The sequence below is a fragment of the Geotrypetes seraphini genome, chromosome 1 (assembly GCF_902459505.1).
Source record: "Geotrypetes seraphini chromosome 1, aGeoSer1.1, whole genome shotgun sequence".
NCBI lineage: Eukaryota > Metazoa > Chordata > Amphibia > Gymnophiona > Dermophiidae > Geotrypetes > Geotrypetes seraphini.
The window spans coordinates 520828844-520847646 of NC_047084.1; positions in this window are offsets into that span (position 1 = coordinate 520828844).

The window sequence follows — 18803 nt, forward strand, 5'->3', positions numbered from 1 at the left end:
TGATATAATTTCCACAGTGTGGACCAGTATCTAGACTCCTTTATCCTATTTTAATAAGAATCTATGTCATGCTCATCTTTTAACTAAATACAAAATGGAAAAAATTTCAATGTTACTTTCTCTTGTTTTGTGCATAGTTTGGGTAAGCTTAAAAAGCTAGTAATAATGTTGTTGGTTTTTTTTGGTTTTTTTTGCAGGTAAGCGGCTACAGCAGAGGAAGGAACACCAAGGAGGACGTGGGCAGCGCTTTTGAATCACTGCCATCCCGGCAACCCCCCTTGGATTTCAAAGGTGAGGGGGGAGGGCTTTGGATGGGGGTAAGGAAAGATATCAAAAAAATCAAATATAAGACGGGTGTGCTAAAAAATGTCTGAGCCAAAAATCACCTCTAGAACTAGCCACCGAAGTGATATAAGTTTAACTATCAACAAGCCTCAGAGACCTTTTATTCAAGCAGTATGCTGCCGAATGCATTTTAAGGTCAAAATCTCAATCATGGGCTTGTGGCACATAGATATAAGGCTTGTTGATAGTTAAACTTATACCACTTCGGTGGCTAGTTCTAGAGGTGATTTTTGGCTCAGGTAAGGAAGGATATCCCACCCACGGGGTCCCCCTGGAGCTGCCATGTCTGACCCCCCTTAACGCTAGCATTAATCAAATTTTTTTTACTGCTGCTGCTGCTACCGGCCCCTTCCCCCAGAGCTGCTGCCAGGCCCTCCCCTCCCCCAGTGCTTTGTTGGGCCCCTTCTCTCCAATGCTGCTGCCAACCCCCTTCCCTCACCCAATGCTGCTATCAGGCCTCCCTCCTCCCCCCCCCCCCATAAAGCCTCCAGAGCTGCTGCTGGGCCCCTCTCCTCCTAAGAGCTGCCAGTGCTGCTGCTGCCGGTCACCTCTCCCCCAAGAGCTGCTGCCAAACCACCCTTCCCCCTCCCCCCCAAGAGTCCCTAGATCTGCTGCTGTTCCCCCTTCCCACCACTACTTTTGGGCCCATGCTAAATTTATTTCAATTCTTTTACATTAAAATCATGCAATTAATTGTGCAATTACAATTTTTTAATTGAAATTAATCATGCAATTAAAAATTTGAATCAATGTACAGCCCTACTGCTAAGTTAAAATATTGAACACTTGCAAATGAAAATTAGAAATAATCATCCCTATTTAAATCCCCAAACTTTTGGGTTTACTTTTTTAAAATGTTTATTATGCTAGTTGTAGAAGGACTTAAAGAAAACAAAAGAAAGGGCAAACTATAAATAGGATTATGCGTTCTTTTTTTAAGAAGATATGTGGATGTGGGGGTGAGCTGTGAGCAGCACAAGAGAAGCAGAACTCTTAGCAGCTCTCTGGCTGACTTCAGCTGCCTCTAATCACAGGAATAAACAGCAGTCTTCCCAGTAACTACTGTTGCTAGGTGCCTGGGACTATAAATTGCCTCTACTTCAATTAGTAGGAGCAGTAGTTCATCCCTCCACTTAATGAGCTGCTGGAAACCTGTGCTCCCTGCCAGTTCAGTTTCCCCTGGGGCAGCTGCTAGCCGGAGGACTTTCAGCTCCTTCGGTATGAGGTAAGGCTGCCGTTCCCAGCCACACCCATACAGGTATTCTTACTGGGCTGCCAAACAATAAAAGGTAAACAAATCAAGTGAGAGGCAGGAAGAGGCCCATAACAAAAATGCTGCATATAAGAAGAAAAGGCTACAGACTCGAGCATAGAAGCGACTAAGGGAATTTATCTCATTCAAAAGAAGGGCGATCGGTTCAAAAGTCAGTGAGAACGTCACACAATATTTACAAATTTAAGTAGGCCAGTTAATCTCCTCTGCAAGTCATTCAGAAACTTGTAGTCATGTGGGTTTCCTGCTAAGGAAACATTATACAGATTTTGTTATTTGTTTAAAGAACTTTCTGTACTGCTTCCAAATTGGAACACATGATGCAGTGTTACAAAGTCACCCTCATAGCAAGGCCAGCGCAAGGGTACCAGCTTCCCTATGCAAACCTTCAGCCTTGTGCATCCCACTCCCCCATTAACTTTCAGGCCTGTAGGCCTCTACCCTGAGAGTTTGATAATTAGATTCTACAGTTATGATCACTCAACACCACTCCTATCATAACAATGCTATAGAAATTCGTAAGTGGATATCATATTTTAAACATTAAATTTTGTTTCATATAGTTCTAGAAATAAAAAAGAAAGAAAATAAGACACATTTTTGTTGGTTTAAAAGTAGATTTTATGATCAGCTTTCTAAGGTCAATCATAAAGTATATTAATTCAATAGAAAAGGTATATTTATTTTAACATGGCATAACACGACTATAACACTACTTTATAGTTTTACCTTTTGAGGACAATGTCCAGGGGCATCTATGCAGATATGCATTATTCAGGACTAGCTCACTGTTTCAATGATTTTATATTCGGAATACCATGGGAATATTTTAAAACAGCTCAGACACATAAGACTTTTTGAAGTTGATGGAATAGATTGACACCAACAAGACAGGCCTTAACAAAGAACTGATTTTTTATTTCAATAAAAATTTTAAACCATAAATTTCTACTGCTTTCTCACCTCCTGACCACCCATCCATCTCTCCCTGCTTCTCACTCCCCCCCCCCACTCCCCAGTGTTTCTCCTTAAAACTGTCATTGGGATGGTTTTATATTTCACTTATATATTCTGACACTGTCATGTTTTGTTTATAGTGTCATGACCTGAGGAAGCAGGTCCTGGCCTTCAAAGCTAGTCAAAAAATGCAGTGTCAGTCCAATGAAAAGGTGTCATCTTATTTTTCTGTTTTTGTTTTGTTTCTGTTTATTACCTTTAAAATAGACCAACAGATACTTCTGGGAAGATGTCAGCAGCAAATGACTGCTTATCTGCAGAGCTCCTCTGAACATGGGGAGAGTGTGGTGCAGTGGTTAAAGCTATAGCCTCAGCACCCTGAGGTTGTGGGTTCAAACCCATGCTGCTCCTTCTGACCCTCGGCAAGTCACTTAGGCCCTCTTTTACAAAGGCACGCTAAGCATTTTAGCACGGATTTATCGCGCTCTAAATCAACACATGCGGTAACCGCTAATGTGTCCTTAGGATAACATGCACTCGTTAGCATTTAGTGCGTGTTTAGCGCACGCTAAAAAGCTTAGTGCACCTTTGTAAAAGAGGGGGGCTAATCTCCCCATTGCCCCAGGTACATTCGATAGATTGTGAGCCTACCAGAACAAAGACAGGGAAAAATTCTTGCCATTCTGAGCTCCCCTGGGAGAACAGTTTAGAAAATTGAATTTAAAAACCCCCCCCAAAAATCCTGAATCTCAACCATCTTTTAAATTACTTTTATTACCATGATTTAGTTCTTTACTACCTTTAAATCTTTGTCAGAACAAGAAGTTGATGCCTGGAAAGAAGAACCCAGATATTAAAACATATTTTCCAGCATCAGTAAAAAAAATGGAGCTTCAGACTTACACGCTGCCAAGATGGCGGAGGTACATGTGTGAGGCTCAGAGAAATTGTTGGATGCAGGCCCGGAGCTGGAACTGGTGTCAATGGTAGTGGGAACTGAACTTTGCTAAAACTAATATTCACTACTAAATAATATAGAAGTACTTATTTCATATAGTTCCAGGTTAGTTTATGCGATCTCTCATTCCCAGAACAATGTAAATATTTCAAATCTGTTCTTTAAAAATTCTTATATTTATTTTTATTATCGATCATACCAACTCATAGTAATAATATAATGTGACAGTTCTCAGAAAATGTCTACTTCATAGCACCGTTGTGCTCATTTCAAAACCATAAAGTGAAACTACCATTTTCAATCATCGCACGTATTTGGCTTTATCCATTGCTGGCACTTGATGACAAAATAAGAGAAGAAAATGTTTTGGCATCCTTCAGACCGAGTGAGCTATGAACGTTTGAATAATAAGTAAATATATGATGTTTAAAAAAAAATGTTGGTTTCAAGGTAGAATGGAATTTAAATGGGCTATTTTATTTGCATTTTAGTTTACCCCTGATGAAGCCGTCATAGGTGTTATGTTTTCAGATTTGAGGAGAGACTTGAAACTTGATGTAGACACGAGTTTGCAGGAACTTAAGGATATGTTGACAAATCTATGTACTGATTTGATTGACTTGAGCTGTAGAACGGACGAAAGAAACCTGTCTGCATGAAAAACAGGCAGATTTTGGAAGCCTTGGTGAGTCGCACAAATAGCTGGAAGTGCAAATTAAGGTGCTCCTTGAGCATTTGGAAGACATTTAAAATCACTTTGCGAAGGTATAACCTTTACATTAGAGCAGTTCCAGAAGGAAGTGAAAATTGTAAGGAACTAGCAACAAATTGGTGTCTCTAAATGCCAAAAACTTGATTGTGCTATTAAAACAGAACATGCACGCCACGCTCTGGGCCCTAAATGGAAAAGTCTTCCATGAGATATTTTAGTGTATCAATATACTTTTACAAGCAAGGATCTGATAATTAAAAAAAAAAAAAAAAGCACATGAAATGGGACAAATTAAGGGCTCCTTTTATTAAGCCACGCTAGTGGGGTTAACGCGCATGACTTTTCATCACGCACTAAACCCCGCGCTGGCCTAAAAACTACCGCCTGCTCAAGAGGAGGCGGTAGCGGCTAGCGCGGTCGGCGGTTTAGCGTGCGGTATTATGCACGTTAAACCGCTAGCGTGACTTTGTAAAAGGAGCCCTAAGTGACAAGGAAATCCTATTGAAATCTATGATGGTATCTCTGCCCTAACCTGCAGAAGCATTGAGAGATGAAAAAGATTACAACTTGTTTGCAGCCAGAGATGGAGAGATACAAATTGGTGTCTCCCTTTGGGCTGCAATTTAGTATTTGCAGAACTGTGAACACAGTTAAAGCACTGCAGGAGGGCAAGCAAATACTGATTAAAGCAAGGCTCTAATGTACCATCTTCCGAAACGGCACCTGGAAATAAGCCTGCTCAGCCTCCCACTCCCGGCTGGCAATGAGCAAGCCCGAGAGCTAGTCTCATGGGCGCAAGTAACATTGGACTGAATGGCCCGTGTTTGATCACCCATTGGGAAGGAGATAGGAAGTTTTGGAATGAGAAAGGGGAGGGGTGTAGGATCTAGGAGATAAGGTGCGGGGGTAGGAGGGTCAATAATTAATTCTGACCTTTGTAGCTTCCCTTCTCTTCTCCTCTGCAGGTCTCCTCTGCAGGTCCAGCACCCCCAAGGGTCCAGCAACCTCTCGCCCTTCCCTTTCAGCTCCAGGGAAATCCTGAGAGTAGGCCTGAATCAGTGAGTCTGGATTTTTTTCTCAAAACAAATCGATTCAAATCGATTCAGCCATACTGAATTGGTGAATCGATTCAAATTGTGAATCGGGCAGCACTAGTTTTCAATCATTAGGAACAGAGAGGATCCCTAGATCCTTGCAGGGCATACCTGTCCTTCACTATTGAAAATCTGATAGTGAAACAGGATCCCCCTACTGACAGAATTACAGATGGAAGACTCCTGCTCATTTTAGAGGGAACAATGACTGTAATCTGTCCCCAAGAGCTTCTAATCATCTGGAAAATGATCCCAACTCCCTGTATGAGTGTACAACCCACCTTGTGGAATAATTGTTCATATTTTTCAGCTTTGCTCCTCCCCCCCTCGTCTTTTGCTTAAGAGTGCCAGTAATTTAAATTTGCAATTTAATATTAGAATTACATAGAAAACATAGGCAGGGGAAGGGAATAGGAATGTGTGTCCTTAGTTTACATTTAATTTGTTAGCGTGCCTTAAAAATTGGAGCCTGCTAAATCAATTTAATGCTTGTTAACTTACAAATTAATACAAGTTAAATCAATTAGCATTAAAACCAAGGTGTCAAATGAACCGAAAACAAATCCAATAATTAGAGAAAAGCCCAAAGGAATTGAAAAAGAAATGTAATTTTTTTTTTTTAATGTCTCATTCATTTCCTTATATGGGCTTATTAACACTGCTCACTGATCCTACCTTACTTTTGTAAATTTGGACCAGGCTTGTTTATTCTTTGATTAATGTCTATCAGGAGGTTACTTGCTTTTACTGTTATGTGAGTAGCAATTCACAGAGATGGACATTTTCAAAGGCCTAGCTGGAAATTTGGCAGATAAAATTCTACCCTGCAGGATTGATACAGAGTAGAATGGCTAATGGATTTTCAGCTGACTAAAAGCACAAGTACAACTTGGACATTAGTTTAAAAAATGCACATACAAAGCAGACACCTAGAGGGGCATAATCAAAAGAAACGTCTAAGTCTGTTTTGGCCTAACTCACAAGTCATCCAAAGTCAGACACGGGAAAAGATCCATTTTCAAAAAATACGTCCAGCATATTTTTTTTTCCCGAAAATCGTCCAACTGTACATCAAGCGGTTTGATCATCCATACTGCTAAGTCGTCCAAGTTTATACCCCATTTTCGACCAAAAATTTATCCAACTCAAAAAATGCTTAGAAAAAGACCTTTTGAGCATGGGAGGGGCCAGAAAAGTAAGGGACTGGACACCCAGACATGGCAACAGAGTAATGGGGCACCTTACAGGGCACTGCTGTGAACTTCACAAAAAGGGTGCCACATAAACATCTCACAACAGCTCCCTTATAGGTCATGGTGAGCCCCCCAAAACACCCCCAGAATCTACTATAACCATATATCTACCACCCCAATAGCCTTATGGCTGCAGGAGCCACTTATATGGCAGTACAAAATAGTTTTTTTTTTGTTTTTTTTTGGGGGGGGTGCACATGTTTCTCCATGAATGCAGTGATTAGAGTGGCTTATGGGCCTAGGTCCTCCTCTCCATGGTTCACTAACCCACCCCCAAAACCACTTAAGCCAACTCTGTGCAGCTCTATTAGGCTTTCCTATGCCAGGCTGCCAGTGGCTGATGTTCTGGAGGCAGATATGTAAACTTGTTATTATGTTTTCTATGGGGGGGTCAGTGATCACTGGGGCTCTGTGTGGGGGTCTGTACTTTATGTCTGCAGTGCTTATCAGGTCACTTTAGATACCTTTTGTGGACTTAGACCTGGTTTTAGATGGCCTAAGTCACAACATCCATGTTCCGTCTAGGGCAGGCAGCGTTGTAAAACCTTTGGTTATACATGAACTATGACTAAGGGCTCTTTTTACGAAGGTGCGCTAGCGTTTTTAGCACATGCATCGGATTAGCGCACTATAGCGCGCAATAGCTGAAAATCTACCACCTGCTCAGTTTAGCATGCGCTGTTCCATGCGTTTAGGCCCTAGCGCACCTTCATAAAAGGAGCCTTAATTCTAGGATGGCTCAATCTCTATGAATATAGTATATCAAGTGGTCTAAATAATCATTAAACATTCGATAATGAATAATCCACTTTAACAGGGAAGACTCCAGTCTATCTATGGCATTATGTAGCCGGTTTAGTTAATGTTACTTTCAGGAAAAAGGCTTCAGAATAAGGAGCACTACGCAAGTCGTATCACTGACTAGTGCTGTCAGCGTATCCACTATTAGTAATTATGCTCCATCATGTAATTATTGGCCAAAAAAACCGAGTATTAATTAATTCTTCAACAGTTTTTTATTTTATTCATTTTCATCAACCTTTTTTTTAATTTAAATTTTTTTAAAATTATTGTTTTTTAAAATTATTATTATATTAACTTATTTTAACTTATTTCATTTATTTGAAACTGCATATCAGGATCCAACGAACTCAAAAACTTATAGACTGGACCACCCTGGTGATTTGAAGAGTACCAGCAGACTATCTTAGATACTCAATTAGCTTCTGTGCCATTGATTAAACATGCCGGAAACAAAGCCGGGGCTGACGCAGCCAGCGTTTCGCGGAACATCACTCAATTCGCTTTTTCAGGGCCAATAGTCTTGCACAGTGGTCTCTACAAATAAGGATCAGAGAACATAGTAACTATTTGTACTTACAGATATTAGAATCCCAAGAATATAGAATGGCAACACTTTTACTAAGTATTCTTTTTTGGGGGTTTGAAAGTTTCTTAAATCTGTGACTTTCAATCAATGAAAGAACATAAGAACATAACATAAGAACATAAGCAATGCCTCTGCTGGGTCAGACCTGAGGTCCATCTTGCCCAGCAGTCCGCTCACGCGGCAGCCCAACAGGTCCAGGACCTGAGCAGTAATCCTCTATTTATACCCTTCTATTCCCTTTTCCAGCAGGAAACTGTCCAATCCTCTCTTAAATCCCAGTACTGTATACTGCCCTATAACGTCCTCTGGAAGCGCATTCCAAGTGTCCACCACATGTTGGGTAAAGAAGAACTTCCTGGCATTTGTATTGAATCTGTCCCCTTTCAACTTTTCCGAATGGCCTCTTGTTCTTGTATTTTTTGAAAGTTTGAAGAATCTGTCCCTCTCTACTCTCTCTATGCCCCTCATGATCTTATAAGTCTCTATCATATCAATGGAGGAGGAGTTATTCTGTTACGGATGTGCGTGGGAATATAAGTCGCTAAACTTGTATTTAAAAAGAAAAAAACCTAAATGATTTAACAGCTTTCTGAAAAAAATAAGCCTTCAGCGACTTACGAAAGGATAATAGCACTGGAATCTGACGAATACTAGTAGGTATCATATGCCACATACACAGTCCTGCAACATTAAAAATTTTCGAACATATTGTAGTTTTGGGGACCGACTTCAATGAAGGACTTCCCAACAAATATTGCGACTCTGGCTTTTTAGATTGAGAGGGCGTAATATGTAGACACCAAAACACTAATTGCCTTTGGTAGAACGTCTTGAATGGCTTTAAACAGTAGCACTAGGATCTTGAACTGAATTCTCCAAGATACTGGAAGCCAGTGTGACTTGGCCAATAATGGAGTTACATGCTCTTTACGGGAAATGTCACCAATTACTCTCGCCGCTGCATTTTGTGCAACTTGCAATGCCCTTAAAGATTTCTTTGGAAGTCCACAAAAGAGGGCATTGCAATGATCTAATTGCAGCAGTACAAAGAACTGCATGTCTTGTTAAAAATTTTCCAGAGAAAGCAATTTGCACAGCCTCAATACAATGTGAAATTTTTTTTAAAAAAACCCTGTTTTCACCACTGTGGCAATATGCCCTTTGAAAGATAGCGATGAATCAAGGAGCACCCCAAAACTTTAAATTTCCTGAGGTATCGGAATCAAAACTCCATAAAAGTCAAAGGGGCATCCTGTAATCCAGCAACAGATAACCACAAAATGTTTCTTTTAGAAATATTCAAACAAAGTTTGTTCTCTGTCATCCAATTTCCAATAGCATCCCTATAAGATGACAACCTTTGAAAACAATCAGAGTGATTGGTAGGAAACTCAAACAGAAATTGTATATCATCAGCATATACATGGAATTGAATTCCTAAATCTAGGAATAATTTACCAATCGGAGCCAAGAACAGATTAAACAGCATAACTGATAATGAGGATGGTGGAACTGCACCAGTCAGGACATAAAACCCAGTTTGCATACATCCATCAGCTACACTGAAGCATTTGTTATCAAGAAAAGAACCATCCAAGCACCATACCAGCAAATCCAAATCTGCGTCTCTTTACTTATTATCCTCCTCTCATTCATCTCCTTGCCACCCCCTTAGTCTCTCCCACATGATTCCACAATTTTCAGTATATCTCCTCCTTCCATTCTTGTAACCCGGCTTCTCCTGTCCCTCTTCCCCTGTCCTTTTTCCTTCACCATCTTCCTATCCCATCTCTCTTCCCTCCTGTCTCCCCCACCACCACCACGGTCCAGCATCTCACATCCTCTCTCTCCTCCCCCTCATGGTCCAACATTGCTTCTGCTCTCTTTCCTGATGCTTTTCCCTGCTCTCGCTCCATGATCCAGCATCACTTCTACCCGCCCACCCCGCTTATCTGGGCAGTAGAACTGTGTTATGATTCCCCCGATGGCGGCCATCATTTTGCGGCTCAAAATGCTGCTGCTTTAGGGCAAAGATCAAAGGTGCATTAAGCGCTCCCAGCTCGACGCCTAGGACATGTAGCTGAGAGCGTGAAATGCGCCTTTGATCCTTTGCCCTGAAGCAGCAGCATTTTGAGCTGCGAAACAATGGGCACTGTCAGGAGATCATAACGCTGTTCTACTGCTCAGATATTGTTTTTCTTCATTATAAGTATATCAGTGCATGTATTATTCATTGACTGTATGCTTTAAGTGTATCTAAGAAGGTTGCTTTTTTTTTTTTTTGACAGTGATGAATGGTTTGGAGTAGAGCAACACCATTATAGCTTGCTCCGTTGGTACATGGAACTTTCCCTGCACCATCTGACGCTTTGTTCAGTACATCCAAAAAACCTCATCCATCTTAGAGCCATTTTCGAACAGGAAATATGTCTGGGTTTCCATTTTGAAAATGGCTCAAAGATGGATATTTTTACACAGAAGATGTCTAAAAAGAAGAGCTATTTTCCAAACTGATATATCCAAATTGTAAATGTCAAAAATTTCTGTCTGGCATCATTTTTAGAGAAATGGCTATACAGACGTCCTTGCAGATCAGAGAGGCAGCTTAGTGGTCAGTGCAGTGGACTTTAAATAATAGCACTAAGATATAATTCCCACCATAACTACTTTATTTTGTATTGTGAGTCCTCCAGGAACAAAATAAAACCTTCTGTAACCTCGTACCAGTACAGTAACCTTCATGCCTGCATATGTCTGGTAGCCCTATAGAAATGATTAATAGTAGTAGTAGGCCTGTAGTTATATCCTATATGTAGGTACAGTAGGCAGTTTGTTGTATTTGGAGAGCTCATAATTTTCACCATAAATGTACTAGGTAGCGTAGCTGGTTTGAAGAAAGGTTTGGACAAATTCCTGGAGGAAAAGACCATAGTCTGTTATTAAGACTTGGGGGAAGCCTCTGCTTGCCCTGGAACAGTAGCATGGAATGTTGCTACTCTTTGGGTTTTGGCCAGGTACTAGTGACCTGTATTGGCCACTGTGAGAACAGGCTACTGGGCTTGATGAACCATTGGTCTGACCCAGTAAGGCTATTCTTATATTCTTTGAATGGGATTTGGATCTTGATCCCCTTGTTCACAGTCTACTAGGCTACTCCTTGGAGTTGTTTGCTGCTCTGTTGGGTATGTCTATAATACCTGGTGCTATCATAGCATCTGGTATCCCCTTTCAGTTTCATTTGTTAAGGAGGTGGGAGGGAGACAGCACCAACTGGGGGATTATGGAGGGGTCAAGCCTTAATCCCTCCAGTGGTCAGTTGGTCAGTCAGAGTACCTTTTTGCAACCTAGACCTAATTAAAATAAGTCTAAATAAAAATTGTACTTCTTTTTTTTTTGTCCTGGACAGTTCTTCCTGTTCCATTATTGATGAAAGACGCCCTAATTTCAGGCCTGCCCTAGTCCCACCCAAAACATGTCCCTTGCTATTTAGAAGAACTCAGTGGAAAACGTCCCAACCCTGCCTTTGCAAAAATCATGATGTAGACATTTTCAGCAGATGGACCATTTTTTGGCCATCTTGAATAAGCTTACCAGATGTCCAGATTTACCTGGACATGTCTTCTTTTCAGAGGGTACGTCCGGGCGTCCGGACGGCTTTTCAAAACCCAGCACTTTGTCTGGGTTTTGAAAAGCAGATCGCGTTGGTAGGGGGCATCTGTTCGTGCATGCGCGGATGCCCTCCTGACTGAGATGAGCAGGCTGAGGGGGTGGAGCTAGGGGCAAGGCTGGGGCATGGTGTGGGCGTAACAGTGTGGGGATGGGTGGAACTGGGTGGGCCTATAGGTCTGGATTTTACGCATTTAAAATCTGGTAACCCTAATCTTGACACCAGTGTTCCCTCTAAGCGGGCGGGTGTTGTGAGCAAACTTTTTTCACCGTGAGCCAAAAATATCGGGCGCCAGCAAGTTATGAGCCAACTCGCCCGATTCTCCTCTCGCTGCCCTGCCATCTGCCGTACGCCTCTTCCGATTGTGCGCTGTGATGAGAAACGTGTGCGCTGCGATGTAATATTTTGTGCGCCAGCGCAGCTTAGCGGGAACACTGGTTCAAATGGTTTTATTTATTTCCCCAAATTTATTTTTGTTATACGCATTGAAAATATTTGATATTGCGTTTAAATCAAAATCTCAATAAACTTGAAACGAGTGCCCGTGAGATTGTGGGAGGGTTAAATACTCAAAACTTAGAAGTTTTTGCTACGCCAGCTTTCTGGTATCTTTACATACAGTGGCGTACCTAGCATATGTAACATCCGGGGCCCATCATTTTTTGGCACCCCCCCCATCTGTAAGAAAAACATGATTTTTAGTAACAAACCACACGTCACACATGAGTACCTAGGAAAAGGCAGCATCTTACATATTGCAGTGAGCAGTACATCAATACACCCATTGTAAAACTAAACAAGCCAGACCAGCACAGATCAATCCTACACCGTCAATCCTAACAGAAAACACACAGAACACAGAAAACACCTTCGCCTAGTAAGGAATATGTAATCACAAACTAACCCCTCCCTCTTTTACAAAACTGTAGTGTGGATTTTAGCTACGGAGGTAACAGCTCTGATGCTCATAAAATTCTGAGCATCAGAGCTGCTACCACCAAGGCTGGTGCTAAAAACGCTTCACAGTTTTGTAAAAGGGGGGATAAAATAAAAATACATAGACAAAGGTTAAATTGAACCAGCAAGAAGCTGGACTCTGCATACAATGCTTCACAGAAACAGTGACACATGTCTCCTAAAGCAATAAATAAATAGAAATTTTTTTCTACCTTTGTCTTCTGTGGTTTCTCCTTTCCTCATCTTCTTGTAACTCTCTTCCTTCCATCCACTGTCTGCCGTCTCTCTTCCCCTATATGGCATCTTCTCTCCTTCTATGCCCCTTCCAGAAACTGTATGCCTCCCCCTTCCATCTCTCCTTTCACCCCATTGGTCTGGCATCTCTCTCCTCGCCTTCCCTCTCCCACACCTCTCCTCATAGTCTGGTATCTCCCCTTCCCTGATTCTCTGGCATCTCTCTCCTTTCCTTTTCTTCCATCTTTCGCTCCCCCTCCATGCTCTCACATCTCCCCCTTCCTTTTCCCTTAGACTGGCATACCTTCCTCCTACGCTCCAAGCCCTGGCATCTCCTTTAATTCCCTCCCTCATCTTCCTTCTCCCTCCAGCTGGGTACCGCAACACTCTTCCCTGCAGCTCTGCACTTCCCCACAATTGCCAAGCTTCGGTTCCTCTTCTTCCTTCCTTCCTCCCCCCCCCCCCGCGGGACCCTGCGGCACCATCAACTCTTACTCCCTCTAATGTCGGCCCTGCAGCTCCAGACTTCCTCGCACCTTCTCCCCTCCCCCTTTGGATCGCTATTATTTTAAATGTTATAGCCGCGGAGCTGTATCCATCAGTGGAGATGTCTAACCTCGGCCTGCCCCGGAACTCTTACTGCAGCAGCCGCCCGTCTAGGCAGGAACAGGAAGTCACTGTTGCAGTAAGAGTTCCGGGGCAGGCCGAGGTTAGACATCTCCACTGATGGATACAGCTCCGCGGCTATAACATTTAAAATAATAGCGATCCAAAGGGGGAGGGGAGAAGGTGCGAGGAAGTCTGGAGCTGCAGGGCCGACATTAGAGGGAGTAAGAGTTGATGGTGCCGCAGGGTCCCGCGGGGGGGGAGGAAGGAAGGAAGAAGAGGAACCGAAGCATGGCAATTGTGGGGAAATTTGCGACGCGTGTGTGCGCTGTGAAGAGAAACTTGTGCGCTGCGATGTAATATTTTGTGCGTGAGCGCAGGCCAACGCAGCTTAGCGGGAACACTGCTTGACACATCTATCTGTTTTGAAAGTGAGCTCCATAGAGTATCAGTTATAGAGTTCTACTGAACAGTTATTCCAGAATCTCCTCAGAAAGACAAATAAAAACAAATTAAAGCAGTTTTTTTTTAAATTCATATAATGGACTTCTGGCCAATGGGGAGTGTGGTGAGAAGGGAACATCATGGTTGATTTCCAGACAGTACAATGTAACATACAGTAGATAATGCCATTTTTCCTCTCCATAGAAGACCTTTGTTGTTCACTCTTAATAATCCTTCAGTTCTTGGAAAAGAAGCACATCTGCTCATAGCAGATAGGAAGCTACAAGTCACTGTGATCTCAGCAGCTCCCTTTTTAGCCCAGTTTGACACTTTGACTTTTAGTGAGAATATAGCAACAGAACTGTCAAATGCAGCTGTATTGTTAATCTACTTGATAGCATGTGATTTTTTTGTCTGTCTCCCATGAAGAGTAGGAAGTAAAAAAAAAAAAAAAGATGAAAACTGCATTAATATATCTTTTGGGGATTTCTTTGCCTTTGATGATAGGATATATATCAACTACACCTTCACCTCCATTGGGATAAAAAACAAAGGAAGCAAAATGTCTTGCGTTTAAACTAGCTACCATTAAAATTCACCTTCAACAGTGGATGCTACAGGATATCTCAGATTCTAAAATATATTAGCCATGATTTATTTCATGTATTTAAAAACATTTGCAGAACAGAGACCTATAGGATGTGTAATTACATTGTTATCTATAGTAAGCAAATTGTTTGGCATTAATACCTTTCTCATTTAAAAAAGAAAAGTGAAAGGGTGGTTACAATCAAAACACTTTACAAGTATGTATTTTGTTCACATCTGCTTCAGAAGACATATAGTAGGTCTAAGAGCAATGGACAAAATGTTGACTGTCATTGAGGTAAAGAGGGAAGTGAATAGGGTCTTGTATACTGCCTTTTTTTTGTAGCTTTGGCATTCAAGGTGGTGAACAATGAAGGACTGGGTGACTTGCCCAGGGTCACAAGGAACAGCACTGTGGATTTGATCTCTGGGTGGAGAGGAAGCAGCTCTACCAGTGAGCCACACCTTCCACCTTGCAAGAAGGTGCAGGCAAAGATCTCCAGCAGTTATCGCATGAAGGCAGGAGCTTGAACCAAGGGACAGCTGAAACCTGGACACCTTTTAGAGTCAATGCTACTGTAGGTCACTGGTGAGACCTCATTTGAAGTGCTGTGTGCAATTCTGAGACCACACCTTTAAAAGGATATGAACTAGATAGGGTCAGTCCAGAGGGCAACTACTATAATAGTTTGTGATATTTCTCATGTAGCATAGGGGACAGATATAATTTGAATACTTTGGCAGAAAGGCAGGATATGGACAATATGATAGAGGCATTCAGATATATCCAAGGCATAAATGCACAGGAGATAAGAACATAAGAACACAAGAATAGCCTTACTGGGTCAGACCAATGGTCCATCAAGCCCAGTAGCCTGTTCTCACGGTGACCAATCCAAGTCACTAGAACCTGGCCAAAACCCAAGGTTTAGCAATATTCCATACTACCGATACAGGGCAAGCAGTAATGTAATGTAATGTAATTTATTTCTTATATACCGCTAAACTCCGTTAGGATTCTAAGCGGTTTACAGAAAAATAGACAATAGGGTGCATTAAAATTATAAGTAAAATAGGTACTTAGAAATTCCCTTACTGTCCCGAAGGCTCACAATCTAACTAAAGTACCTGGAAAAATGACAATTAGTAGAGTAATGAAGAAATAAAATAGAGAATAGATGAGAAAAATAAGAAAAAAAACATTCTAATAAGACTAGAATGGCTTCCCCCTTGTCTTTCTCAATAACAGACTATGAACTTTTCCTCCAGGAACTTGTCTAAACCTTTCTTAAAACCAGCTACGCTATCCGCTCTTACCACATCCTCTGGCAACACGTTCCAGAGCTTTAATTTTATGTAGAATATATGCTTTCCCTAACTCCTATGTAATAATGAGGGCACATTTCAATTTCCATAAAGAAGATGTACAAAAGTTTCTATATACATAGAAACTCATTTTGAAAAGGAAATGCTCCACGGAGTTTCCTTTTGAAAATTCTGCCATCAAGGTCTTTGGGTGGCTTGCGGATGACCACCGATTTTAAGATTTTGCCTTCTGTCTCCTGCCAAGAATATGTTATAGTACGTGCACCTTACGGCAAATGTCTTATCTATTTTGAATCAAGCGCAGATGCTCTCTAATGTGGATCAACAGAAAAGATGAATTTTCAGATGGTAAAATTTATGCTCAGTAACTGCCCCAGTGAACCCATGAGCAGTATTATAGCACGTTTTAGAGTCACTAGATGTGAACAGGAATAGAGTTAACAGCTTTTAGACTGTGTAAAATATCATAACCATGGCAATTTGCATATGTGAGGGGCCATTGAGAAGTTCTCAGCCCAGCTAAGAAGAAAGCGATATGGAACCATGAAACTTGCTAGTTATTCCACACTTTTCTTGACACTTTTTGTTTCAGTGATATGAAATGAAACGAAAAGTGTCAATAAATGTGTGGAATAACTAGTAAGTTTCATGGCTCCATATCATTCTCTTCTTGGCGGGGCTGAGAACTTTTCAGCGACCCCTTGTACCTCTTTGCCACACAAACAGATACAAATCAGGAACACAGGTTTATTAACTCAAATAAACATCAACCACCAGAAGCATCAGAAAACAACTGTAAATCATCATTAGTAATTGCAGGGGTTTGCCAAACTGCAACATCATTAAATTGTTGCAAAAACAAGATCCTATTATATAGAAAACCCCATAAAAAATCCCATGAATAATAAAAGAGAGTCATCTAATAAAAACCTTCACATTTGGAATACACCAACACACAAAATTAAAAAAAAACAATCAATCAAAGTGTCAGCTAGCCGCAACATCATTTTTCAAAAATCTTTATTTTTATTAGATTTTTCAAACTTATAAATCAGTACGTTAACATCATTTTTTCAGATACCAATGTACCATCAGAGGCCTCCACCAATTTAAGCACCTTATTCAAAGATAATCTGGACATCATCTGTTTTATTATACACTCCTCCCTCCATATTCGCTGTGATAGGGGATTAACAGACCCGTGAATACAGAAAAACCACAAATAATTTTTTCATATGTTATTCACTGTTTTCTATTAAAAACCATTGTGAATATGGTGAAACCACAAATAACATGGTGGGAGACCTGGCCTACTCCAGAAGGAGAGGCAAAGCACAGTGAAAAAAGTGCTGGGAATCAGCGATTTTCTCTGTAAATGCTTGGAATCAGCGATTTCTCTATGCAAGCTGACGTAATTTGGGGGGGAGGAACCAGCAAGCTAAAAACCGCAAATAATCGAAACCGCGATTGCTGAAACCGCGAATACAGAGGGAGAAGTGTAGTTCTGTGTTTTTTGTTTATGTTTTGTAAACTGTTATAACCTGGAAATCTGGCGATATAGTAAATTCTGTAATATACATACAAAACTATGCTATCACTTTATCAAATGTAGCCACCAAGAGGCTGATTATATATAGAACACCGGTCTCGGCAGCCACCTAAGAAGTAGCTGAGAATCGCACACCAGCATCTTATACAGAATCGCATCTGTCTTAAAGAACAGATGCCTTGCCCCCCCCCCCCTCCACATACACACACACAATTTTAAAACCGGCACCCACGTCACAGGCGCTGGTTAGAGAATTGCGCCTGCCTGATCTCAAAGATAGGTGGATCAGCCTCCTAGCTTTGCTGAGGGATCCATTGCTATCAGCTGATTGCAGCAAGGGAATGCTTGATCAGCTGAGCCAGTAGGACTCCCCAAAGCCGAGGCTTCAGGGAGTCCTGCTGGCTCAGCTGATCGGGGGGAAAATACACCTGTCAGGATCAGGACATCCACACACACATCCGCATGGCAGGAGGGATGCCCACTCCCTCCTGCCTAACCCCCCCCTGCATATCCAATCAATAGATAGGAGGGAGTCCCACTCCTTCTTGTCGCCAGGCCCTGTCAATCCCCTGAACCCCCAACACCCCCCAATACCCTTGTCATTCCACGTCACTTCCCTGACACTCCACAACATCTCCATCACCCCCTGACATTCCCACACATCCCCCAACACTCCTCAACACATCCTGGTACTCCAACATACCACCCCAACCCCCCCATACCTTTAGAAGATAGCTGGCAAGAGGGGTGTTCATTCCCTCCTGCCAGCAGGCCTGCCTCTTCCAAAATGGTAGGCCTTCCCCTTCCTGGTGCATCCTGGGATGCACCTGGGAGAGGCCTAAGAACCTGATTTGTCCAGATACCTAAAGCCTCTCCCATAGGAAGGGCCTTAGGCCTCCTTCCTGGTGCATCCTGGGATACATTTAGGTATCTTAGGCATCTGGCTAATCTTAGGTATCTTAGATATCTGGCCAATCAGAGTGATAGGCCAATCCCAGTGTATCCCAGGGTGCACCGGAAAAGAGGCCTATGGGAGGGGCCTTAGGTATCTGGACCAATCAGGTCCTTAGGCCCCTCCCTTGTACAAGGTAAGTTTTTGCATTTACTGCATGTTAGGTGCAAAATTAACTATCAGGGGCGGGTCCAGCACCACACAGACAAGTTAAATACTGTACCAAATGCCACTTGCACTAACTACATATTTAATATTGTGTGCTAATCACTATGTGTTAATTGCAATGTTCATCTCTACCTATCCTCTGCTAAGTCACTGCTCCATCCCATGCTGATATAAGATAATAAGAGATAGCACATACCCAGCTTCGTCTGCCTTATGTAGTATATGAGAGAAAGACACTGAAATGTCCTGCACTCCAGAGTTGTGGAAACAAATTTGGATATGCTCTTGGAAATCACTTAAATCTTCTGCTATGGCACAAATGATGTTCTT